This window comes from Protomyctophum parallelum, assembly GCF_964188405.1.
Source record: "Protomyctophum parallelum genome assembly, chromosome: 11".
In the NCBI taxonomy this organism is placed as follows: Eukaryota; Metazoa; Chordata; class Actinopteri; order Myctophiformes; family Myctophidae; genus Protomyctophum; species Protomyctophum parallelum.
In genome coordinates this window covers 12153717-12180291 of record NC_139707.1, presented here as the reverse complement: position 1 = coordinate 12180291, position 26575 = coordinate 12153717, and the positions used below count along the sequence as shown (strand labels likewise).

At 47.1% G+C, this 26575-nt stretch overlaps 1 protein-coding gene across 1 annotated transcript in view; it reads left to right on the top strand.

Moving 5' to 3' along the window:
- LOC310867339 (protein EOLA1) overlaps positions 1-21460 on the top strand; it is a 388860-nt gene extending 367400 nt beyond the window's left edge. Inside the window, exon 5 of the transcript XR_014570000.1 lies at positions 21424-21460. The gene's annotated coding sequence lies outside the window, so the exon portion shown is untranslated. The remainder of the gene's footprint in view (positions 1-21423) is intronic.
- The last annotated feature ends 5115 nt before the right edge of the window (positions 21461-26575 follow it).

Sequence of the window (26575 nt, the reverse complement as noted above, 5' to 3'; positions counted from 1 at the left end):
TCACAGTGAACGCTCTAGGTTAATGAGCAGGCCAGCGGGGAGCCACCGCACACGGCTGCCATTTAATGAAGTGCATGTTTGCATCAGTGACGAGGCTAAACAACCACAGGCCCCACGCTGCGACGCTGACGGCGTTCACTATGAATGTACATTTATTAAACCACCGACACGTTTAGAGAGAGCCGTGTGTTTGGAATGCCACGAGGTGGGTTGAAACGTCTAAAATAGCAGACCTACAAGCTCGTATCGCGCCACTCGGTGGCGCGATACGAGCTTGTAGATCTGCTATTTTTCAATAGCTAAAGCATAACATGATGCTGACACCAAAATGGGTGCCCGTTCAGAATGGGTTAACGTCTAGAAAGGACTAGAAAGTCTGCATTGATACAGTAATAATATTAATGGGGGATAAAAAAATTATAAGGAAACAATTGTTTTGGCATTATTATGTCAAAGCAATTGTTTTCCTTACAATTTTTATCCCACCATTTTGTAACATTTTTTTTTTTACCCAGTGTTAATAATGTCACTGGAGGACGGTTTCTAAACTGCCCACAGTCCTCCTATGAGACACAGGCTGAGTAGAAAAAATCGTGCCATTTTATCATGATTATTAGTGAGGACATGAAGATAGTGGTCCTTTAACCCTCTAAGACCCAGCGTTGCTTTTTAGCAACACTTTTATTTTATTTAATTACTAAATTATTAATATTTTTTTCTGTTCTTTTTTCACCTAAACGTCATCAGTGATGTTCATTGCAATGCCATTTCAATGCCATTGGTCATGATATTTGCATATAAATACCCCACAGAGGCTGAAATTCACACAAATAAAAAATGTCTGGACATTTTTTAGACTTTTGACCTTTACCCTAATAAAAGTAGGTAAAATAATTGTAATATATGTTTTTTTGTGATCATTAGAATGTCTATAACATGTTTTATTCATTATTGTGAAAGATATCAGATCAGAGGTTCCCAAACACTGGTACTAGTACCACTGGTACTAGTACCACTGGTACTAGTACCACTGGTGGTACTTGAGCCCCCCTCTGGTGGTCGCCCCCAAACAATGTAAAAAGAAAGTGGAATGAAATATTTGTATTACAAATGTAGTTATTCTGACCAACCAATTGGTTGAAATAGGCTATGCAGCCGTGCTGAAATGAGCGTGAAAGCACACATAGCCGTTAATAGATTTGAGAACCGATTAATCACATTAGAAAGATCATCAGTTGTGCCGATTAGTGATTACTATTAGACAGAGTTTTGTCAGAGCCGCAGCATTATATTGGCTTATAGGAATGGAACAAAAAGGACATGGTATTACGCTGCTGTATTTCATCAGTTATTATGGTGGTACTTGGAGATACACATAATTATTTTCTGAGGTGGTACTTCAGTATAGAAAGGTTGGGAACCAATGCTTTAGATCACTAGCTGGAATGTAACTGCTTGACATGTCGTCGCTCTGCTCTACCATCCCTCCACTCCCACGGAAAAACATGATCGCTCGGATTCAAGTGGAGTTTTGTCAAGTTCTTGGATGGACATGTTTTCCCTGTGATTGCTTTGGCATTGAGCAGGGTGTCAGGGTGTCACCCCACACCAACATGTCCGTACTAATGTGTCCATGCATGAGGTGGCAAAGACTTCGTCTTGTCCGTAGCAAATTTTGATTTGATTTTCTGTTTTTCACACTTATAACACCCACTGAATGTCAAGTCTCCAGGTTTTCTTGAGAATATGTATGAAACTTATTTATTATGACATAATGGCACAGTACGAGTCCAGTAAAGTACTAGTGGTTCTCAAAATATTTATTTGCAAGGACCCCCTTAACTCTGAGAGTGTTCAAATGGAACCAAACGGACCCTTACGGGTCTGAGAGGGTTCAAATGGAACCAAACGGACCCTTATGGGGCCAGTCAGTCGATGTAATCCCTTCATCTGTGCCTTGGTCTGCTCCGGAGTCTCCTCCCAGTGGGCCTCCCTATAGGGAGACGCCCGAAAGGCATCCTAACCAGATGCCTGAACCACCTCAGCTGGCTCCTTTCCAGGCGAAGGAGCAGCGGTTCTACTCCGAGTCTCTCTCTCTCGTGACTGAACTTCTCACCCTATCTCTCTAAAGGGAGATGCCAGCCACCCGTCAGCGAAAACTCATTTTGGCCGCTTGTATTCGCACCAGTATTCTTTCAGTCATGAGTCATGAGCCACACTTCATGACCACCGGTGAGCGTAGGAACGAAGATTGCTCGGTAGACAGAGAGACCTGCAGCCATTCAGCGCTATATCTATTCATCTGTTTCTGGAATTTTATCAGTCCACTGAATTTGTATGTCTGTGGCAAAAAATATTACGTTGACAAAAAATGTCCACAACAAGCCAACATGAGGGGCGATGACCCCTGTCTCTGAGCGATGGGACTAACCAAGACGCCCCAAGACTGTCAATACACTGCTGCGTGTGTGTGTGTGTGTGTGTGTGTGTGTGTGTGTGTGTGTGTGTGTGTGTGTGTGTGTGAAAATTCCATTTGAATCTGCGTGGCTTCTGCTTTGTTTGTCGTTCTTTTGTCGTCTTGCCGTTGTGTTATTAGTGCGTTTGGAACAGTGCGTTTGATTATAGTCTCTGGCAGCGAGCGTCCCTCCGGGGTGGAGCTGTCTGGCCGGCTGGCTGGCTGGGTGACAGGTTTGCGTCAGTGATTCATGTGATGTGCGTTTGATTCTGTTATCGATTGCCTAAGATGTTCCAGTTCCACGGTGCCCACGGGGACCAAACCGGCCGCCGCTCAGACTGCACATTTCAATTCCCCGTGAAATGATGAGACACGTCTGCCCCGCACGTAAACGCGCACATGCACGCACACACACACACACACACACACACACACAACACCTACTTCTAATCAGTTCCTTCCTCCCTTCCTTCTGTAAGTCCTTGAGTGGACGTTTGTGTACCAAATGCCGTGACATTCCCTCAGGGCGCCGGCGATGCAATCATCCTCATTCAGAGATGGATTACAGAGATGAGGATCCGACGCCCCGACAGAGGGAAGAGAAGCCAATGGGACTTCACTTCTCCTCCTTCTTAGCATTCTGAAAGGATGAAACAACCCCGTGGTTCTATACAGAGAGGGAAGAGGGAAGAGAAGCCAATGGGACTTCACTTCTCCTCCTTCTTACCTTTCTGAAAGGATGAAACAAACGTGCATGAGGCCAAATGGGAGATGATCTGGAGAACAGATGAAAAGGATGAGCAGGAACAGAGAGAGAGAGAGAGAGAGAGAGAGAGAGAGAGAGAGAGAGAGAGAGAGAGAGAGAGAGATTGTAACTAACGCACCCACCCACCCACCCACACACACACACACACACACACACACACACACAGGATTCTTCACATGCACATACATTTGCATTACAATACAACACCTGGAGGGTTCATTTGAAACCTGGAGTTGTACAGTGTATACATTGTACAGAGACATGGTTCTTTGGAGAGTTGAACTGGAGAGCAACATTTGATGTCTTGCCTTCAGCTGCAGCTCTCTTCCTTTGTGCGTGCGTGCGTGCGTGCGTGCGTGCGTGCGTGCGTGCGTGCGTGCGTGCGTGTGTGCGTGCGTCATCACAACACAGTGTGACATAGTTTAACACACAGTCACCACAGACGCTAGAAAAACATGAATGCTGAGCCACATGGAGCCAGGTAAAGATAATAACTATAGATTAATTAATTTTCATAATGGAACAACAATACGAGGAAAAAGAAAACTCTGTTAAATCACTGCAGAAAACACACAGCTTGAAAGAAGAACACTGCAGGAAAAATGTAGAATCAATTAAAGAGCTGGGACCCGATAAACCAGAGTACACCAGGATAAGAAGGCTTGGGCCGCTTGGCTGACGCATGCGGTCACTCCAAATCAATATGTTGCTATCAGACAGCAGGGTCAGATCCAGCATGGATCAAGACGGGAGTGAATGATTTAAGGCACTTTCAAAAGTGCCTTAAAGTGCCAGAAAAACACAGCCTCAAATCCACATGGAAAATGCAGTGAAATTATTCTTTTCATTTTTAAACCCCCTAGAAAAAAGGTCACCAGTCTGCAAGACATTACTCTATAAGACATACATCTCCAAAACCGGTGGGTCAAACTGAACAACCAATATGTCAAATTGAAGCTATGATGACTTGAAAAAATGTAAATTTTAAGAAATCCAATGGCAGTCCCTCAGTCAAAGGACCCCCATCTGAAAACAATCTTGTGCCAGGGACCTCTAGAAGAAGAGATTTGAGTTAAAGACTTTCGCTTAAAGACTTTCGCTTAATAATGACTTAAGAAATGACTTTCACAAAGTATATGGTGGTGCTTTTAGTAATTAGGGCCATGTTTTACAACTCTGGTTAATTAATCTCCCCCTCTCCCCCCTCTCCCCCTCTCCCTCCCTCTCTCTCTCTCTCTACAGTAGTATTAGCAGTAATATTCATCCATCTTCTACTCTGTAAACATGGCCTATTACCTCACCGTCACACTGTGTGCATACGGTCCCTCGGTGGGACCCAGCAGCACTGTGCACGCACACACACATGCACGCACGCACGCACACACGCACGCACGCACGCACGCACACACAACAGCACTAGGCTACAAGAAGGTGGAATTGCCTTTGCAACTGCTTGCGTGCATGGCACTGTGTGCGTGCATGGCACTGTGTGCGTGCTTGCGTGCATGGCACTGTGTGCGTGCTTGCGTGCATGGCACTGTGTGCGTGCATGGCACTGTGTGCGTGCGTGCGTGCGTGACACTGTGTGCGTGCGTGCGTGGCACTGTGTGCGTGCGTGCGTGCATGGCACTGTGTGCGTGCGTGCGTGCATGGCACTGTGTGCGTGCTTGCGTGCATGGCACTGTGTGCGTGCTTGCGTGCGTGGCACTGTGTGCGTGCGTGCGTGCGTGGCACTGTGTGCATGCGTGCATGGCACTGTGTGTGTGCGTGCGTGCATGGCACTGTGTGCGTGCATGTTTAAAGCAAAACCAACGGGTCAGCGAATCCTCCGAACGATGTTGACAGTTCTGCTTGAACTCCTAGAATGACCTGCCAGACAAATTGGTCCCTTCAAGCCACCATGACACACCAGGACAACCATTTGTGGGACAGAGAGATAAAGCAGGTTATAGTGGTGAGAGAGAGAGAGAGAGAGAGAGAGAGAGAGAGAGAGAGAGAGGGTATTAATATCCCCCTCCCCTCCTTTACAAAAAAGACTCTAATCTTCTTAAAAAACGTCTCAGATGCCGGGGTGAGTCACGGTCTATTCTCCAGCTAAATCAGCTTTTTCATCAGAGTCAATAATGTGGAGAAATCCAACTCAAGCACGTCCGAGTGAAACACAAACGCACCGTTTGCATGAATATATATACGGCAAGTTTGATTATGTGCTTTTTCACCCTCCTTCCATTGTCTACTTATTGCGGTTATGAATTGGATGAAACAGCTCATTTAAAAACATGCATTATGCCTTGCAGCGTCTCTCCTGATGCAAATCAAGTGCTAGTGTAAAGACAAGTACAGTTGCCAGGAGTTGGATCTAGCCCATTTATAGGACTGAGGCCCTTTATAAAAATTAAAAACCTTTTCAAGTTTCTATGTCAGTGGTGCTCAACCCTTTTCCATGTCAAGCCTGGGGGTCGACCCCCAGAATTATCTGTATTTGGCCGCGGACCCTGAAAATATGTTGTTCCCGCCCGGGGACCTTCCCTGCATGCAGAAGCAAAGATTTGAGCTAAAAAATGTTTGCTCTGAAAGAATAATAATATAGATTTGCGACACATTTTCACAATTTTTCAGATCTACACCTACAAGCTTATTTATTATTACGTATTCGCATCAAAATGTCCTTAATCCAAAAGTGAAGTGGTTAATGTCGTTTTTTGTAAATAATGAAGGAAGTAAAAATACCTCAACATTGTACTTAAGTAAATACAATACATGATTATCATGTACTTACTAGTAACTTTACTCCGATGGTTTTACACGCACGCACGCACTCACACACACACACACGCACGCACACACACACACGCAACAGACATGGCGTTCTCAGAACATCTTTTTGTCTGGATATATAGAGTGAAGGAAGAGGATGAAGGGATCATGGCCATTTTCCACCATTGTCCGTCCATGCAGTTTGCAGTGCATCAGTGTCACTCAAGGCCTCCTGAAAGAGGCCATTGTGCTGCCGAGGACATTGTGTGTGAGTTGAGGCGCTGAACACAGGACATTGTGTGTGAGTTCTGTCACCCAATAAGCCATTTTGGGCGGGGACCCCTTTTGGTGTCATGTTATGCTTTTTAGCTATTGAAAAATAGCAGATCTACAAGCTCATACAGTACTGTCCCCTTCGTCTGTACCAGGCCAGTACCTAGAGGTACCTATAGGTTTTTAAAAGAACCTGGGTACCTCTGGAAGCCACACCTCTGATGGGTGTGGTTTAGTCTTAAGGGGTGTGTTTTTTTCACCCACTGTGTAATATAATAAACGGACAGTAGGTGGCAGTAGGACAGTAGGACAGAGGCCAGAGCAACAATATTTGCCTCTGAGATGTAGTGGAGTAGAAGTATTGGAATTCATGAATACTAAAGTAAAGTACAAATGCCTCAAAATTGTACAGTACTTAAGTAAATGCACTTACTTTCCACCACTGTGGAATGGTGAGTGACTTTCTTAATATAATTTAAATATAAAAACTTAAATTAATAGGTTTACCATGCATGCCAAAATAGGATCTTTTCAATGGTTTTGTGATGTCATCAGGAGTAAGTCAGTAACAGTTTATATTTACCCCTGACTGTCACTAGGCTCTTTGAATATGCTTTCTCAAAGCCTGTATCTGTTTAAGAGTAATAAAACAAGTCTAAGGTTTAATCCAGGGGTTTTCAACTGATTATGAACCAGGGACCACCACCCTGACTGAAACTTAACCTGGGGACCACCACCCTGACTGAGAATCAACCTGGGGACCACCACCCTGACTGACAATTAACCTGGGGACCACCACCCTGACTGAGAATCAACCTGGGGACCACCACCCTGACTGAAAATCAACCTGGGGACCACCACCCTGACTGAAAATTAACCTGGGGACCACCACCCTGACTGAGAATCAACCTGGGGACCACCACCCTGACTGAAAATCAACCTGGGGACCACCACCCTGACTGAGAATCAACCTGGGGACCACCACCCTGACTGAGAATCAACCTGGGGACCACCACCCTGACTGAAACTTAACCTGGGGACCACCACCCTGACTGAGAATCAACCTGGGGACCACCACCCTGACTGAGAATCAACCTGGGGACCACCACCCTGACTGAAAATTAACCTGGGGACCACCACCCTGACTGAGAATCAACCTGGGGACCACCACCCTGACTGAAAATCAACCTGGGGACCACCACCCTGACTGAGAATCAACCTGGGGACCACCACCCTGACTGAGAATCAACCTGGGGACCACCACCCTGACTGAAACTTAACCTGGGGACCACCACCCTGACTGAGAATCAACCTGGGGACCACCACCCTGACTGAGAATCAACCTGGGGACCACCACCCTGACTGAGAATCAACCTGGGGACCACCACCCTGACTGAGAATCAACCTGGGGACCACCACCCTGACTGACAATTAACCTGGGGACCACCACCCTGACTGAGAATCAACCTGGGGACCACCACCCTGACTGAGAATCAACCTGGGGACCACCACCCTGACTGAGAATCAACCTGGGGACCACCACCCTGACTGAGAATCAACCTGGGGACCACCACCCTGACTGAGAATCAACCTGGGGACCACCACCCTGACTGAGAATCAACCTGGGGACCACCACCCTGACTGAAACTTAACCTGGGGACCACCACCCTGACTGAGAATCAACCTGGGGACCACCACCCTGACTGAGAATCAACCTGGGGACCACCACCCTGACTGAAACTTAACCTGGGGACCACCACCCTGACTGAGAATCAACCTGGGGACCACCACCCTGACTGAGAATCAACCTGGGGACCACCACCCTGACTGAAACTTAACCTGGGGACCACCACCCTGACTGAGAATCAACCTGGGGACCACCACCCTGACTGAGAATCAACCTGGGGACCACCACCCTGACTGAGAATCAACCTGGGGACCACCACCCTGACTGAAAATCAACCTGGGGACCACCACCCTGACTGAAAATTAACCTGGGGACCACCACCCTGACTGAGAATCAACCTGGGGACCACCACCCTGACTGAAAATCAACCTGGGGACCACCACCCTGACTGAGAATCAACCTGGGGACCACCACCCTGACTGAAAATCAACCTGGGGACCACCACCCTGACTGAAAATTAACCTGGGGACCACCACCCTGACTGAGAATCAACCTGGGGACCACCACCCTGACTGAAAATCAACCTGGGGACCACCACCCTGACTGAGAATCAACCTGGGGACCACCACCCTGACTGAGAATCAACCTGGGGACCACCACCCTGACTGAAAATCAACCTGGGGACCACCACCCTGACTGAAAATTAACCTGGGGACCACCACCCTGACTGAGAATCAACCTGGGGACCACCACCCTGACTGAAAATCAACCTGGGGACCACCACCCTGACTGAGAATCAACCTGGGGACCACCACCCTGACTGAAAATCAACCTGGGGACCACCACCCTGACTGAAAATTAACCTGGGGACCACCACCCTGACTGAGAATCAACCTGGGGACCACCACCCTGACTGAAAATCAACCTGGGGACCACCACCCTGACTGAGAATCAACCTGGGGACCACCACCCTGACTGAAAATCAACCTGGGGACCACCACCCTGACTGAAAATCAACCTGGGGACCACCACCCTGACTGAGAATCAACCTGGGGACCACCACCCTGACTGAGAATCAACCTGGGGACCACCACCCTGACTGAAAATCACCCTGGTACCATTGTTTGGGACACAGCTAAAGGTGTTGAATGCGCCGTGGGGGGTGGGGTAATATGAACTGTCTTGCCAGTAAACTGAAGTTCCCTGGCAAGTATTAAATTAAATTCGTATTTAACATCATTAAATACGAATTAAAATACTCTATATTCTCTTGCATCCAAAGAGCCTAAAGTATTACCGATTTCCAATACTTTTACTTCTACTCCACATCTCAGAGGCAAATATTGTAATTTGGCAGGCAGGCAGACAGACAGACCCTTACTATCAATCTATTTTTTTAAAACCTCCTTTTTCAGCATTGAGGGCTATATAATTATAATTTAGGCCAATATCTTGGTTTGTAAAGAAAAACACTTGTTTCCCAATAAGTCACTTTTATTTTCTATAAATAACAAATCAAAATGAGAATAATAAAAGGTTTAACAACTTTGGGTTTTATGCCCTAACATTTTTTTAATGTTTCTTTAAGATGAGATGACTTGTAACATTCTTGTTAAGCTCTAAGTAAGTAAAAGAAAAAAAGAGACAAATAGTAAATACAAAGTTCAACCAAACAATTACGTTTTTTGGCTGTTACAAATTCTTCTACTTTGTAGAATGTTCACATTGTTTGAACAGGTAAGACTATAAGAGCGAAAGTGTGACTACTAGTTAGTGCAATTTGATCTGCATGGCTCAGCCCTTCAGTGATTTGTGCCCTCACTTTATCATACTGTACATGCCAGGCAACACACGTGTGGTCATATGCGACCTGCATGGCATTTTGTAACGTGGTTCTGCAACTCTCTAAGCCCTTCCAGCCTTTCAAAGTGTGGTGTTAGTTGGATTCGGGGGTTGAGGCCAAGTAGTAGCCTGACCAGCTTATTAGCATGTCTAAAGAGACACTTGAAGCTGGAGATCCTATCATATCGTTCTCAACCTGTGGGACCCCAGATGACAGTGAAGTGACAATTGAAGGACTTTTAAGACTTTTATAATGCCTCAAAGGCTCTAAAAGAAAAAATACCATTACTGCATCAAAAGTAATCAGCAAACCATGCTATAAAAACTGGTCAAACTGGTGAAAATAGCCGATCTACAAGTTCACAACGAGCTTGTAGATTGGCTATTTTCACAATATTTATCTGTGGAACCATTCTGTTGCTTGTCTGGGTGGGGGATCCCCAGTTCAAATATGATTACTTTGGGGGTCCTCAGAACAGGGGGTCCTCTCAAAAAAAATTACAAGATATATTGTGCCAGTTCAATTCTTGTTGGGAGCGTACCTATGTTCCCCAGGTTCTATGTTCCCCACCATGCAAAAAAGGTTCTTTGTTGAATATGTTGTTTTACATGCTGTAATTATACAGTTTGGCTGATTATTCCAATGAATTGGATTCAGTTGTAAAAAGAGCTGGCTTATTTAGTGGGTGGAAGGGGCCCGGTTGAAAAGTAATATAAAGTAATATGTAACTATATTACTCTTGATTCCAAGTAATAAGTAATGTCATAGTATTACTATTTCTAATGAGTAATAAGTAAAGTAAACATATTACTCTTAAGTAATATTGCCCCAGATGACAGTTGGTAACCATTTGGTTACCAACGCTCCATCATTTAGGCTGCATATGGGGACCACCTGGAATCCCCCCAAGGACCACTGGTGGTCCCCAGACCACCTGGAACCCCCCCAAGGACCACTGGTGGTCCCCGGACCACCTGGAACCCCCCCAAGGACCACTGGTGGTCCCCGGACCACCTGGAACCCCCTCGAGGGCCACTGGTGGTCCCCGGACCACCTGGAACCCCCCCAAGGACCACTGGTGGTCCCCGGACCACCTGGAACCCCCTCGAGGACCACTGGTGGTCCCCGGACCACCTGGAACCCCCTCGAGGGCCACTGGTGGTCCCCGGACCACCTGGAACCCCCTCAAGGACCACTGGTGGTCCCCGGACCACCTGGAACCCCCTCAAGGACCACTGGTGGTCCCCGGACCACTGGTTGAGAACCACTTATTTAAATGCACTAAGGGGGTAGCTTCATCTCTCTGCTAAGGGGGTCCCTGCTTCATATCTCTCTCAGCTAAGGGGGGTCCCTGCTTCATCTCTCTCTCAGCTAAGGGGTCCCTGCTTCATCTCTCTCTCAGCTAAGGGGGTCCCTGCTTCATCTCTCTCTCAGCTAAGGGGGTCCCTGCTTCATCTCTCTCTCAGCTAAGGGGGTCCCTGCTTCATCTCTCTCTCAGCTAAGGGGGTCCCTGCTTCATCTCTCTCAGCTAAGGGGGTCCCTGCTTCATCTCTCTCAGCTAAGGGGGTCCCTGCTTCATCTCTCTCTCAGCTAAGGGGTCCCTGCTTCATCTCTCTCTCAGCTAAGGGGGTCCCTGCTTCATCTCTCTCTCAGCTAAGGGGGTCCCTGCTTCATCTCTCTCAGCTAAGGGGGTCCCTGCTTCATCTCTCTTTCAGCTAAGGGGGTCCCTGCTTCATCTCTCTCTCAGCTAAGGGGGTCCCTGCTTCATCTCTCTCAGCTAAGGGGGTCCCTGCTTCATCTCTCTCTCAGCTAAGGGGGTCCCTGCTTCATCTCTCTCAGCTAAGGGGGTCCCTGCTTCATATCTCTCTCAGCTAAGGGGGTCCCTGCTTCATCTCTCTCAGCTAAGGGGGTCCCTGCTTCATATCTCTCTCAGCTAAGGGGGGTCCCTGCTTCATCTCTCTCAGCTAAGGGGGTCCCTGCTTCATCTCTCTCTCAGCTAAGGGGGGTCCCTGCTTCATCTCTCTCTCAGCTAAGGGGGTCCCTGCTTCATCTCTCTCAGCTAAGGGGGTCCCTGCTTCATCTCTCTCAGCTAAGGGGGTCCCTGCTTCATCTCTCTCTCAGCTAAGGGGGGTCCCTGCTTCATCTCTCTCTCAGCTAAGGGGGGTCCCTGCTTCATCTCTCTCAGCTAAGGGGGTCCCTGCTTCATCTCTATCTCAGCTAAGGGGGTCCCTGCTTCATCTCTCTCAGCTAAGGGGGTCCCTGCTTCATCTTTCTCAGCTAAGGGGGTCCCTGCTTCATCTCTATCTCAGCTAAGGGGGTCCCTGCTTCATCTTTCTCAGCTAAGGGGGTCCCTGCTATTAAGACTTAATAGCTCTGCTCATCATGGGCCGACGCCACCTGGTGGTTGAATAGCTACTCCACACTCCACAATAAACCTGTGGGTGTGGCTGAGAATCTGGGGGTGTGTCTGTGGGTGTGTCTAACATAGATACCTGTAGGTACCCATGGATGTCATTTTGAGATCGAGGAAGAAACGGATAGGATTGTACCGTAGCTTGGCGCGCTACGAGCTTGTAGGTCTGCTATTTATGAAAAAAAATCGAAGAACGACTGACATAGAAACGTAGCTTTCAGAAAACAGAAAACTGTCAGGATGTAGAAGACATTATTTTTTTTAGAATCTGATCTCAGGTCAGAACGGGATAAGCAGCCCATGGAGCCGCTGGCTGCAGGCTTTACAAACACAGTGGAACGTCTCTATAGGGCATAACCCATTTAGGCCTGACGTTGAAATAAAAATTAAAGCGTTCGCTCAGAAAAAATAAAAAATCAAAGATTTGTGCCACAGGACCCACCAACGAAAGAACAATGGATGGACATTACTGAGGAACTGTTATGGAAAAACTAACATTCACATGCTTAGACTACAAGAGGATAAGTTCTATAAGAAGTGGGAAAAGTGGGATCTCTTCTCTCAGCCTAATCGATAATTAAACAGATGTATTTTGTAATATGAAAAATGCAGCCTTGTCGTTTGTTTTCTTGTTTCTCGTCTTCTTTTTTTGTGCCTTTTTTTTCTCGTAATGTTTGTTTTGTTGTCACTTTTTTTTTCCTTCAATAAAAATTAAGTGAAAAAATAAGAAGAATAAGAAGATTTGTGCCGCATTTTTACGATTCTTCAAAAATAGCAGACTATACAAGACTATTTTTTCCAATAGCTACAGTATAACACAATGCTTTAGTTAAAACACCAAAAGGGGTTCCCGCCCAGAATGGGATAATACAGCAGAGGCGGCCATTCTCTGCTTCCATCATCGATCCAGCCCCCATTATTATTTATTTCTCTCCCCCGTAGAGATTTCTCAGAAAATCAGAACAATTAAAAAATAATCTGATTCTGTGAAGAGGAAAATATATATAAAAAATGAAAACAGCAAACAAAGGGTATTTATTTATTATTATAAACAGTATATCATAAATATTATACTGTAATTAAATATTGATTGTTGTATTGATTTGTTTTCAGAATCAAATGTCACATGACTCACCTGCAGGATCACCTGGAGGTTTTGGAGGGGGGGGCATCTCTATGGGAAAAATGAATGGGGACTGGATCAATGGAACCAGAAAATGGCCGCTATACTGCTATGTGCCCTATGCAGGGCTGTCTGTGTAGTCAAACACAGCCTGGTGAAGAACAACAGGTCGATATACAGCTGTCCCTTTTCTCTGCATATACTAGCAATAGACTTGGGTTTGATCAACACGTTATCGAGTCACGTTTTCAGTAAAGACCCATAAGTTAAGATCATTATCTGTTGCCCCTCATCTTCTGTTATTATTGTACAAAAGCGTTATTCCACCTGTTCTGTTGTTGTACTGTTCTGCATGTTACTACACCATACGCACACTTTCTGAAATGAACAATAAGGCCATCACACGGCAAGCACTTTTCTTTTGTCGCTTCATTTTGATTGTGTTGTGACGAAAAGAGAGTTGAGCCAGAAGGCAAAGCTCTCCGTCTACCGAGCAATCTCCGTTCCTACTCTCACCTATGGTCATGAAGTGTTCCTACTCTCACCTATGGTCATGAAGTGTTCCTACTCTCACCTATGGTCATGAAGTGTTCCTACTCTCACCTATGGTAATGAAGTGTTCCTACTCTCACCTATGGTCATGAAGTGTTCCTACTCTCACCTATGGTCATGAAGTGTTCCTACTCTCACCTATGGTCATGAAGTGTTCCTACTTTCACCTATGGTCATGAAGTGTTCCTACTCTCACCTATGGTCATGAAGTGTTCCTGTGGTCAGTGTGGGTGTGGGTCATGACGGTAAGAATAAGGTCGCGAATACAAGCGGCCGAAATTAGTTTTCTTCGACGGGTGGCTGGCATCTCCCTTAGAGATAGGGTGAGAAGTTCAGTCACACGAGAGAGACCCGGAGTAGAACTGCTGCTCCTTCGCCTGGAAAGGAGTCAGCTGAGGTGGTTCGGGGCATCTGGTTAGGATGCCTCTCGGGCGCCTCCCTAAAGAGGTCCTCGACTCACGTCCCACTGGGAGGAGACCCCGGGGCAGACCAAGGATCACGTCCCACTGGGAGGAGACCCCGGGGCAGACCAAGGATCACGTCCCACTGGGAGGAGACCCCGGGGCAGACCAAGGATCACGTCCCACTGGGAGGAGACCCCAGGGCAGACCAAGTATCACGTCCCACTGGGAGGAGACCCCGGGGCAGACCAAGGATCACGTCCCACTGGGAGGAGACCCCGGGGCAGACCAAGGATCACGTCCCACTGGGAGGAGACCCAGGGGCAGACCAAGGATCACGTCCCACTGGGAGGAGACCCAGGGGCAGACCAAGGCGCAGTTGGAGGAAACACATCGACTCACATTTTAAGTTCTTCCAACAGAATTCTCTCCACATTGAGTTGGTAGACGTAATTTGTGTTTTGCACATATTTACCCATTCTTCTGTAGTGATGGTAATTACCCAATTAGTTTGAATGTACTCTGTGGATTTAGTTAGTGCTAGCTGAAACCAAGGCATACGGCGAGCACTTTCAATATCAAATGACACTGATCATCGCTTCGTTAACCACATGCCATCTGGACAAAGATACAGAACCTTGCCCTGGAAAAAGGTCCGTTTTAGTAGGAGTTTTGTCCCCTCAGCCATCGCGACATTAAACAACCTGCCCCGCCGATATGATTGTTCTGTGTTCGAACAGACTGCGAAGACAAATATCCTTCGGGACAATAAAATATATATTTTAATAGAATAACCTTCAATCAGGACTGTTACGCATGCATGGACGTCCATTGGTCCAGCTATTAAATAATAAATATCACCATGGAATGAATACATGAATTGCCTCAAATTGTGAACGCTGCGTGCAATTTACGTGGAATCTTTCACAGACTTTATTCCTACTAGGCTGAGGAATACAACCCACCCTTTTCACATTGCCCTGTTATAGCGCCACCAACAGGTGGATTTTTGCAAAAACACATTTTTGGCGCAAAATGCCTCAAATCATCCAATTGCCGCATCCAAGGTGTAAGAAGAAATGGCATACTTTTCACATTGGCCTATAATAGCGCCACCAGGAGGCCACAACCTAACCTGCGCCCCGAAGGGCACTTTATCTAGTTATAGGTACTGTACTGAACTCTGAGTCTATAGTGCAAACAGGTCACACAGCGCTATAGCTGCCACCCTAGGTCGCAGATCGCTACTGCAGCTGTCCATGCTGAAATGGACATACACAGGGACGGACGGACGGGCGCACACACACACACACACACACACACACACACACGCACACACGCACACACGCATGCACGCACGCACACACGCACGCACACACACACACACACCCCCACACATTTGAAGAAAAAGCTGTACAAGACTATATAAAAGTTCAGATTCAACATGGACGATATGCAAATATGTAATACTTTATACTCCTAAGTATTGAGTGCAAGTGGTATAAGATATACTCTTAATGGCATGCTTCAGGCCACAAATTACTATTTCAGTACAAGCCTTGAATTGTCCTTGTTTGTGGATTCCTCATCCACCCTATAAAGCAATGCGACAAAAACATAAATTTGACATGAAGGAAGGCAAGTTTTCTGCAGAGCAATGCAAGGGGATATTTCAAGGACACACATACACACACACACACACACACACACACACACACACGCACGCACAGACGCACGCACAGACGCACGCACGCACGCAACTTCTTATCTATGCTCTGCCCTTTGATGTAAAAACCATAGTGCTCATCAGTGCTGCGTTGTTCAGGGAACGTAATTATACACATGTGCATCTACCCAGGGATGCATATATGCAGCACAGCTCCATCTGGGCAAACAGCACAGGAGGCACAACTTGTTTCTCCCTCGTCGGCTCATTCATAACTCCCCTTGATCTCCTAGCAGTGGGTGACGCGGTGCAGTATACTGTATATACAGTATAATGGCCCTCGGAGAATCACAGAGCGACGCTATAGGTGCTCCTACGTCGTCTGCACTAATTGTCATCTCCCCTTTAAGCCATTTTGGACTGAAAAAATAGTTTTCTGAAAAACCCATGTTTCTATGTCAGTGGTGCTCAACCTTTTTCAGGTCAAGGACCCCCAGAATTATCTCTATTGGGCCACGGACCCCCATCTCAAAATATGTAGTTCCAGGGACCCCCCCAGAAGCCAATATTTTAGTTAAAAATGTTCGCTCTGAAAGAATATATTCAATGATTTGCGCCACATTTTAAAGACTTTTCAAAAATAGCAGACTTACAAGCCACCGAGTGGCGTGCTACGAGATTGTAGATCTGCTATTTTTCAATAGCTAAAGTATAACGTAACGTTTAAAACACCAAAAAGCGGTTCCCGCCCAAAATGGACTAAGCATCTCTAAAGTTGTCTGTACGTAATGAAGCGGGAGAGAGAGAGAGAGAGAGAGAGAGAGAGAGAGAGAGAGAGAGAGAGAGAGAGAGAGAGAGAGAGAGTCGAGAGAGAGAGAGAGAGAGAGAGAGAGAGAGAGAGAGAGAGAGAGAGAGAGAATGGTTTGACACTTGCTCTTTAATTTGCTTACTAAATAAATAAATAAGTAAATAAGATGGCTTATTATCTGAGGCTTATTATAGGGCTGGCACTGTGCCATGAAACTTCACTGTGGTTGTGTGTGTGGGAGGAGGAGGATAAGCCAATGGATTCACTCATTAACAGACCTGCAGCTTTCCACTGGCTGACTGCGTAGCGTACAGGCTACCGTACACACTGTTCACAGGGTTTGTGACTGCGTAGCGTACAGGCTACCGTACACACTGTTCACAGGGTTTGTGACTGTGTAGCGTACAGGCTACCGTACACACTGTTCACAGGGTCTGTGACTGTGTACCGTACAGGCTACCGTACACACTGTTCACAGGGTTTATGACTGCGTACCGTACAGGCTACCGTACACACTGTTCACAGGGTCTGTGACTGTGTACCGTACAGGCTACCGTACACACTGTTCACAGGGTCTGTGACTGTGTAGCGTACAGGCTACCGTACACACTGTTCACAGGGTTAGTGACTGTGTAGCGTACAGGCTACCGTACACACTGTACACAGGGTCTGTGACTGTGTACCGTACAGGCTACCGTACACACTGTTCACAGGGTCTGTGACTGCGTAGCGTACAGGCTACCGTACACACTGTTCACAGGGTTAGTGACTGTGTACCGTACAGGCTACCGTACACACTGTACACAGGGTCTGTGACTGTGTACCGTACAGGCTACCGTACACACTGTTCACAGGGTCTGTGACTGCGTAGCGTACAGGCTACCGTACACACTGTACACAGGGTTTGTGACTGTGTAGCGTACAGGCTACCGTACACACTGTTCACAGGGTCAGTGACTGTGTAGCGTACAGGCTACCGTACACACTGTTCACAGGGTCTGTGACTGCGTACCGTACAGGCTACCGTACACACTGTTCACAGGGTTTGTGACTGCGTAGCGTACAGGCTACCGTACACACTGTTCACAGGGTCAGTGACTGTGTAGCGTACAGGCTACCGTACACACTGTTCACAGGGTTTGTGACTGTGTACCGTACAGGCTACCGTACACACTGCTCACAGGGTCTGTGACTGTGTAGCGTACAGGCTACCGTACACACTGTTCACAGGGTCTGTGACTGTGTACCGTACAGGCTACCGTACACACTGTTCACAGGGTCTGTGACTGTGTAGCGTACAAGCTACCGTACACACTGTTCACAGGGTTTGTGACTGCGTAGCGTACAGGCTACCGTACACACTGTTCACAGGGTTAGTGACTGTGTACCGTACAGGCTACCGTACACACTGTTCACAGGGTCTGTGACTGTGTAGCGTACAGGCTACCGTACACACTGTTCACAGGGTTTGTGACTGCGTAGCGTACAGGCTACCGTACACACTGTACACAGGGTTAGTGACTGTGTAGCGTACAGGCTACCGTACACACTGTACACAGGGTCTGTGACTGTGTACCGTACAGGCTACCGTACACACTGTACACAGGGTTAGTGACTGCGTAGCGTACAGGCTACCGTACACACTGTTCACAGGGTCTGTGACTGCGTAGCGTACAGGCTACCGTACACACTGTACACAGGGTCTGTGACTGTGTACCGTACAGGCTACCGTACACACTGTACACAGGGTCTGTGACTGTGTACCGTACAGGCTACCGTACACACTGTTCACAGGGTTAGTGACTGTGTACCGTACAGGCTACCGTACACACTGTTTACAGGGTCTGTGACTGTGTACCGTACAGGCTACCGTACACACTGTTCACAGGGTCTGTGACTGTGTACCGTACAGGCTACCGTACACACTGTTCACAGGGTCTGTGACTGTGTACCGTACAGGCTACCGTACACACTGTTCACAGGGTCTGTGACTGTGTAGCGTACAGGCGTTCACACTGTTAACAGGGTCTGTGACTGTGTAGCGTACAGGCGTTCACACTGTTAACAGGGTCTGTGACTGTGTAGCGTACAGGCGTTCACACTGTTAACAGCCGTTTATGACAAAATATATATTTGAAATGAAGACCTATTCAAGAGAGTTTGTTCCACTGTCTGGGAACGCATGCACATGTTCACACACGCACGCACGCAGGCAGGCACGCACTTAGGCAGGCAGGCAGGCAGGCAGGCAGGCACGCACGCACGCACACACACACTTTGAACACTTTGAGCACTTTGAGCACTTTGAACACTTTGAACACTTTGAACACTTTGAGCACTTTGAACACTTTGAGCACTTTGAACACTTTGAGCACTTTGAACACTTTGAACACTTTGAACACTTTGAGCACTATGAACACTTTGAACACTTTGAACACTTTGAACACTTTGAACACTTTGAGCACTTTGAACACTTTGAACACTTTGAACACTTTGAGCACTTTGAACACTTTGAACACTTTGAACACTTTGAGCACTTTGAACACTTTGAACACTTTGAACACTTTGAGCACTTTGAACACTTTGAACACTTTGAACACTTTGAGCACTTTGAACACTTTGAACACTTTGAACACTTTGAACACTTTGAACACTTTGAACACTTTGAACACTTTGAGCACTTTGAACACTTTGAACACTTTGAACACTTTGAGCACTTTGAACACTTTGAACACTTTGAGCACTTTGAACACTTTGAACACTTTGAACACTTTGAACACTTTGAGCACTTTGAGCACTCTGAGCACTTTCTTGTATTATATGTTCTTATATCAATTCTAAAACTAACTGTCGGCCATGCAGTGGCCAGAACATCCAGACGGTCACAGGAGACACAGTTGAGCGATCGACACGCACGCAGGGACGTGCACACATAGACATCAAAGGGGGCTTCAGCCTCTGCCCTTTTCACCCGTCTGTAAAACAACATGCCCTCTCTCCAGACCACGAATGCAGCGTTTACTACATGGTGAAAGAAATGCAAACGCCCCTCCTCTCCTTTACCATGACATGCCAGAAGGAAGGCAGCATTCAGGAGAATTGTTTTTTTCTCCTGTCTCCTGAACGTGAACGCAGCATTTTACGTTGAACAAATGTCTTTAGAAATCCATGTCGTTACACCGCAACTCCACTATAGCTAAAGAGTGCTGGGTTGCGCCCCGAAAATAGCTGATCTACAAGCTCTCAACGCGTCGCAGCGCGACGCGTTGAGAGCTTGTAGATCAGCTATTTTCACTATATTTCACTCTTACGGGATTTCGGCCCCTTTCTAAAACTCTCTGCACGCACCTGACCTGCACACACCTGACCTGACCTGCACACACCTGACCTACACCTGCACACACCTGACCTACACCTGCACACACCTGACCTACACCTGCACACACCTGACCTACACCTGCACACACCTGACCTACACCTGCACACACCTGACCTGACCTGCACACACCTGACCTGACCTGCACACACCTGACCTACACCTGCACACACCTGACCTGACCTGCACACACCTGTCCTACACCTGCACACACCTGACCTGACCTGCACACACCTGACCTGACCTGCACACACCTGACCTGACCTGCACACACCTGACCTACACCTGCACACACCTGACCTGACCTGCACACACCTGACCTGACCTGCACACACCTGACCTGACCTGCACACACCTGACCTGACCTGAACACACCTGACCTGACCTGCACACACCTGACCTACACCTGCACACACCTGACCTACACCTGCACACACCTGACCTGACCTGCACACACCTGACCTGCACACACCTGACCTGACCTGCACACACCTGACCTGACCTGAACACACCTGACCTGACCTGCACACACCTGACCTACACATGCACACACCTGACCTACACCTGCACACACCTGACCTGACCTGCACACACCTGACCTGACCTGCACACACCTGACCTGACCTGCACACACCTGACCTGACCTGCACACACCTGACCTGACCTGCACACACCTGACCTGACCTGCACACACCTGACCTACACCTGCACACACCTGACCTGACCTGCACACACCTGACCTACACCTGCACACACCTGACCTACACCTGCACACACCTGACCTACACCTGCACACACCTGACCTACACCTGCACACACCTGACCTACACCTGCACACACCTGACCTACACCTGCACACACCTGACCTACACCTGCACACAGGGTGTGCAGATGCAGGTAACTGTATCCTATATATCTTACAGCGCTTATCTTGCACTGTAGCTCGCGCATACACGCAGAGAGACGGAGGCTTGCAATATGATCTCTTCCTTCACTCTGCTTCAACAGCCCTAAGACTTTGTCAAAGCTGAGAAGAGCAACGCGGAGGCTCTCGGGGCACGGTCTCTGACAGGAGAGGATTGGGTTATTATTACGGGAGACGTGACTGAAGACTGAAGAGTCTGGGGAGACAAATGAAAAAAAACTCCCTCAGTCTTTATGGCATTTCATTGTTTTTGCGCTGTGTGACCGACTATAGTCACTACCTATAGCCTGGGGTCCAGCTATGCTTTCTATGGCAGAGGCCGATCCCGGCAGGATCCGCCGGGAGAAACTGTGCGCAGATGCTGGACATGAGACTAATTAATTAGAGCGACAGAGAGAGAGGAGTGTGTGTGTGTGTGTGTGTGTGTGTACGGGTCAGGTGTCCGTGTGTGCGTCAATTTAACAAAGGTGCAGACGATCAGAAATCAGCAGAGTGAGATCGACGTTTGCGCTACTCTATGCCAAATTTAAGTGGATTCGGACCCACACTTTTTTTTCCTCCCTGGAAATGGTGGTGATTGGCGGGAATGGTGATTTTTGCACTTAACACTTTACAGATTGAAATAGGTCTAATTCAAGCTTTCCCTACAGCTGCAATGTTGGTGATTTTGACGTTTTGTTTAATATAATTAGAGAGGACTTTTCTGTTTGGATGAATGGGCTGTCTATGGGAACCTAGAAGGTCACCTAAGGTAACACCTTGCTTTCTGCGGTCTGAATATAGCCAATAGAGCCCTGAGGAACCACATGGGGTTTAAGTGGGTTCAACTAATAGCACCATAACAGCCTGATCAATACTGCATTTTATGAGGGAATGTAATTGCATGACAGCAATGTGAGCATAATGTCCCTCATTCAGGAATGGTGGAGGTTAATCCATTCTAGACGGGAACCCCTTTGGGTGTTTTAAGCATTCGTTATTTTATACTTTAGCTATTCAGGTGGGTGGTCGGAGCGGAGGCATATTACATAATTTCCGGGGTCCTTGACATTAAATAGTGGGAACCACTGATATAGAAACAAAAATGTAATTTAAAAATATATATATTTTTAATTTCGACGTCAGGTCTAAATGGGTTAAATGGTGAAAAAAGGGCAGCAGTGGTATTTTCTACCTTTAATGACATCCATTGTTGGAATCATTGATCGCTCCGCTGGTTTCCTGAGGAGACACTGAGACCACGGCACCTGTGAACTTCACAGTTCTCTGTGGCTCTCACATGCACACGCACACGCACACGCGTGTGCACGCGCCCACGTTTAGCGAGAGGAGCCCTTAATGATTTGTTATCAACGAGGCCGAGAGATAGCATTTTTAATGACTATACAGCGCTGAATATAACATTATTCCAGGAGACTGGGATTGTGTGCGTGACTGTGTGTACTATGTATGTATGCGAGGCCAATGATCAATAGAGAAAGCCTAAGAATGTCGAGTGCTGTACCTGCTAAAACAACACGCAGACAGACAGACAGACAGACAGACAGACAGACAGACTCACAGAATCAAATGGTTTATCCTCATTATTCACCAGGATCCTCCTGTGCTGTTTGATTCTAGGCTTAAAATAATTGACATAGCCCAAATACTTTTTGAAATCTCTATGGAGAAAAAATAATAATGTGGAACGATGGAACCAGAACACGTCTGCCACTGCTATGCCCTAACAAAGGAAATGTTGTGGCAAAAAAGAAAAAGAAAAAAAAAGTTATGTTAAGACTATGCTATACAGCATCTTATTCTGTCTTGGTTTTAAAAGTTGAACTAAGGCCAGCGGCGGTGGTCATTAATTGCAGCCTGGAGCAGCCTGCCCTGGCATATGGTTAACCACTTCAACCCTCAATATGGTTAGGGCTATAATTGGGCCGGTGAGCAGCCATGCGACAAGGGCAGCCGGATGGAATCACTGACCATGGAGAATGTGAGAGGACGCTTTATGATTGATCTGTCCCCCCCCCCCCACAAGGCCTACTGAGGACGCTTTATGATTGATCTGTCCCCCCCCACCCCCCCCCACAAGGCCTACTGAGGACGCTTTATGATTGATCTGTCCCCCCCCCCCCCCCCCCCACAAGGCCTACTGAGGACGCTTTATGATTGATCTGTCCCCCCCCCCCCACAAGGCCTACTGAGGACGCTTTATGATTGATCTGTCCCCCCCACCCCCAACCCCCCCCCCACAAGGCCTACTGAGGACGCTTTATGATTGATCAGTCCCCCCCCACCCCCCCACAAGGCCTACTGAGGACGCTTTATGATTGATCAGTCCCCCTCCCCCCCCCCACAAGGCCTACTGAGGACGCTTTATGATTGATCTGTCCCCCCCACCCCCAACCCCCCCCCCACAAGGCCTACTGAGGACGCTTTATGATTGATCAGTCCCCCCCCACCCCCCCCCACAAGGCCTACTGAGGACGCTTTATGATTGATCAGTCCCCCTCCCCCCCCCCACAAGGCCTACTGAGGACGCTTTATGATTGATCAGTCCCCCCCCACCCCCACCCCCCCCCCCCACAAGGCCTACTGAGGACGCTTTATGATTGATCAGTCCCCCCCCACCCCCACCCCCCCCCCCACAAGGCCTACTGAGGACGCTTTATGATTGATCAGTCCCCCTCCCCCCCCCCCACCACAAGGCCTACTGAGGACGCTTTATGATTGATCAGTCCCCCCCCACCCCCCCCCACAAGGCCTACTGAGGACGCTTTATGATTGATCAGTCCCCCTCCCCCCCCCCCCCCACAAGGCCTACTGAGGACGCTTTATGATTGATCAGTCCCCCTCCCACCCCCACCCCCACAAGGCCTACTGAGGACGCTTTATGATTGATCAGTCCCCCCCCACCCCCACCCCCACAAGGCCTACTGAGGACGCTTTATGATTGATCAGTCCCCCCCCCCCACAAGGCCTACTGAGCACCGTGATGGCAGGGGGGGATCAGAGGGGAGAAGAGCTGTTCTAAACCAGTATATTCTTAAGCTGTTCACACATTATTTAATTGGGCGGTTAATTAGGCCTATACACCCGGATGACAGTAAAGTGATTTTTTTTGTTTAATACAAAAAAATAAAGTAAAATATATAAAGTGTCGCAGTCCCGCCCCCTTTCATGACGACGCCAGGCCCAGGAAATAATTCCCCAAGCATTTTCCCCATAGACATTTCAAAAAGTGTTTTTTTTTTAAAGATCTGTAAGCCTCGAACAAAGCCACTCGGATCGTGACAATTCATATGAAAGCAGGTTATCAAATTGACATATTGGTTGTTCAGTTTGGCCCACCAGTTTTGGAGATATGGCTTATAGAGAAATGTCTTGCAGAGAAACAGGTTTGAAAGGTTCACTTCTGTGGTCTCCAACATTACACCTATAGCTACATTAATTTCATATTTACATGTCAATTTCAGCTCCGACACTTATTTCAGACATGCTCTAGTATGTGAAGAGTCTGCCTGTGCTATAAATTCATTAAAAAAAATTAAAAGCTGGAATTTGCGCGATGGCATGAAGCTCTCAGTCAAATCTGGTCACATAATAAATCATACATGGGGCAAGGATATACACATCGTGAAGCCAGACCCTGCTTGGCGTAAATCTAAATGATATGCACAGAGGCACACCTCTTTATTCATATATAGCTTATCTGCCAACGTACTGCATCCATGGACCCCGCATGCACACAGCGGGCCTGTCGTACATCATCATCACATGCATGGGTCATCGGCATGCATGTGTCTGTGTTAGACTTGCTCTATGTAATATTCATGACTCCAAGATAAATATAAACATCCTCTTGTCAAGGACTGCAATATGCATCCAGCATGCCAGCAGGCCCCATCCGGAAGGACATATGATATTTATTCCAGCCACAGCCAGCGTAGTGATCTGACATATGGTCGGGTCCTCCCCTCATGCATTCTGCATCATTCCTAACCCATTTTGGGCGGGAATTCCCTGTTTTGGTGTTATAGCATTACGCTATGCTTTATAGCTATTGAAAAATAGCAGATCTACAAGCTCGTACGAGCTTGTAGATCTGCCATTTTTGAAAAATTGAAGAACCACTGACATATAGAAACATAGCTTTTTCAGAAAACTGTCAGGATGTAGAAGACATTTGTTAGAATCTGATCTCAGGTCAGATATGGGCTAAAGATGCAACAACAACAGCATTGACTTCAACTGTCAGGGGTTTCTATACACTGTCTATAATGTCTTCTTTATGGCATGGAACAAGCTCCCACTGTACCTTCGTCAGGCAGCCTCTGTAGACATTTTTAAAGCTCAGCTCAAGACCCACTTCTACAACATTGCCTTTAATTGATCTTTTATTTTTTATTTTTCATGTCCTCACTGTACTGCATTACTGCTTGTTTGAGCACTTTGAGCTGCATTTCATGTCATGAAAGGTGCTATACAAATAAAGTTGTATTATTATTATTATTATTATTATTATTCATGGCGAGCAACAACATAATTTGTATGCATATTTTTGTTTTAGAGATTTGTTTTGTTTTGGTAAAACACATTCCTAAGGCGATAATTTGCTGCACGGTGGAGGAGACTTGTCGTTGTCGGTCTCCTGCCGGTGAACATTAGCATCTTTCTTTTCCCTCCGGTCATCAAATCACTGTCTTTAGGAATGCGACAAAAGCAAAAAAACAGTCTCAATGTGAATTCAAAGCTTCATTGCGTGCGTGTGTCGATAGGAAAAGAGAAGGGAACAAACCTGCACACTCATATGCTCCAAAAGATACATTTATTGACAACGTTTCGAGCCAAGGATTCTTCATCTTGGCTCGAACTGTCGTCAATAAATGGACCTTTTGGAGCATATGAGTGTGCGGGTTCCCTTCTCTTTTCCTCTGTCACTTTTTGAACCCAGCACCTCCATGAAGTGATGTGCATATTGTGCTATAGTTTCTGATAGAGCTGGTCTACCCTCGTTCATCGTACGAGAATGGACAATGTATATCTGTGCGCAAGAGAGAGAGAGAATGCATACTTTTACTTTTGCTACTTTTTAAAAGTATATTTCGATGCCAATACTTGTACTTTTAAATGATGGGCATGCTCTAATGATTTAGAATCATGAAAACCCCCTAGTTTGACCCCTAGTCACATGCTACTCAATGACATTTAGAATATGTTGCCTTATATAGGTTGGCCATATGGATATGGATTTGGTCGCTGTGGCGACCCCAAAGGTCACCGGCTCAGAGTAGAGCATGCAGGGACCAATTAGCCATTGGGCCAGTGGGGCCGTGGCCCAGGGGGCCCTTGGGTCTCAGGGGCCCTTCGGGGAAATTGGACCGTGAGGTACTATAGGTTTGACACCCTGAAAAGGGCTCCTGGGGCCCTTCATTGGCTGTTGATTTAGTTAAATTTAGGTTAAAAAGATGGTAAAAACACGGAAATGCGCTACGGGGACCCTGCAAATATTACCGGCCCAGGGGCCCTCGTTGGGGTTAATCCGTCCCTGAGAGCATGCCCTGGGCAGCTGGCTACATCTGTGCAAAATGTGACAAATTAG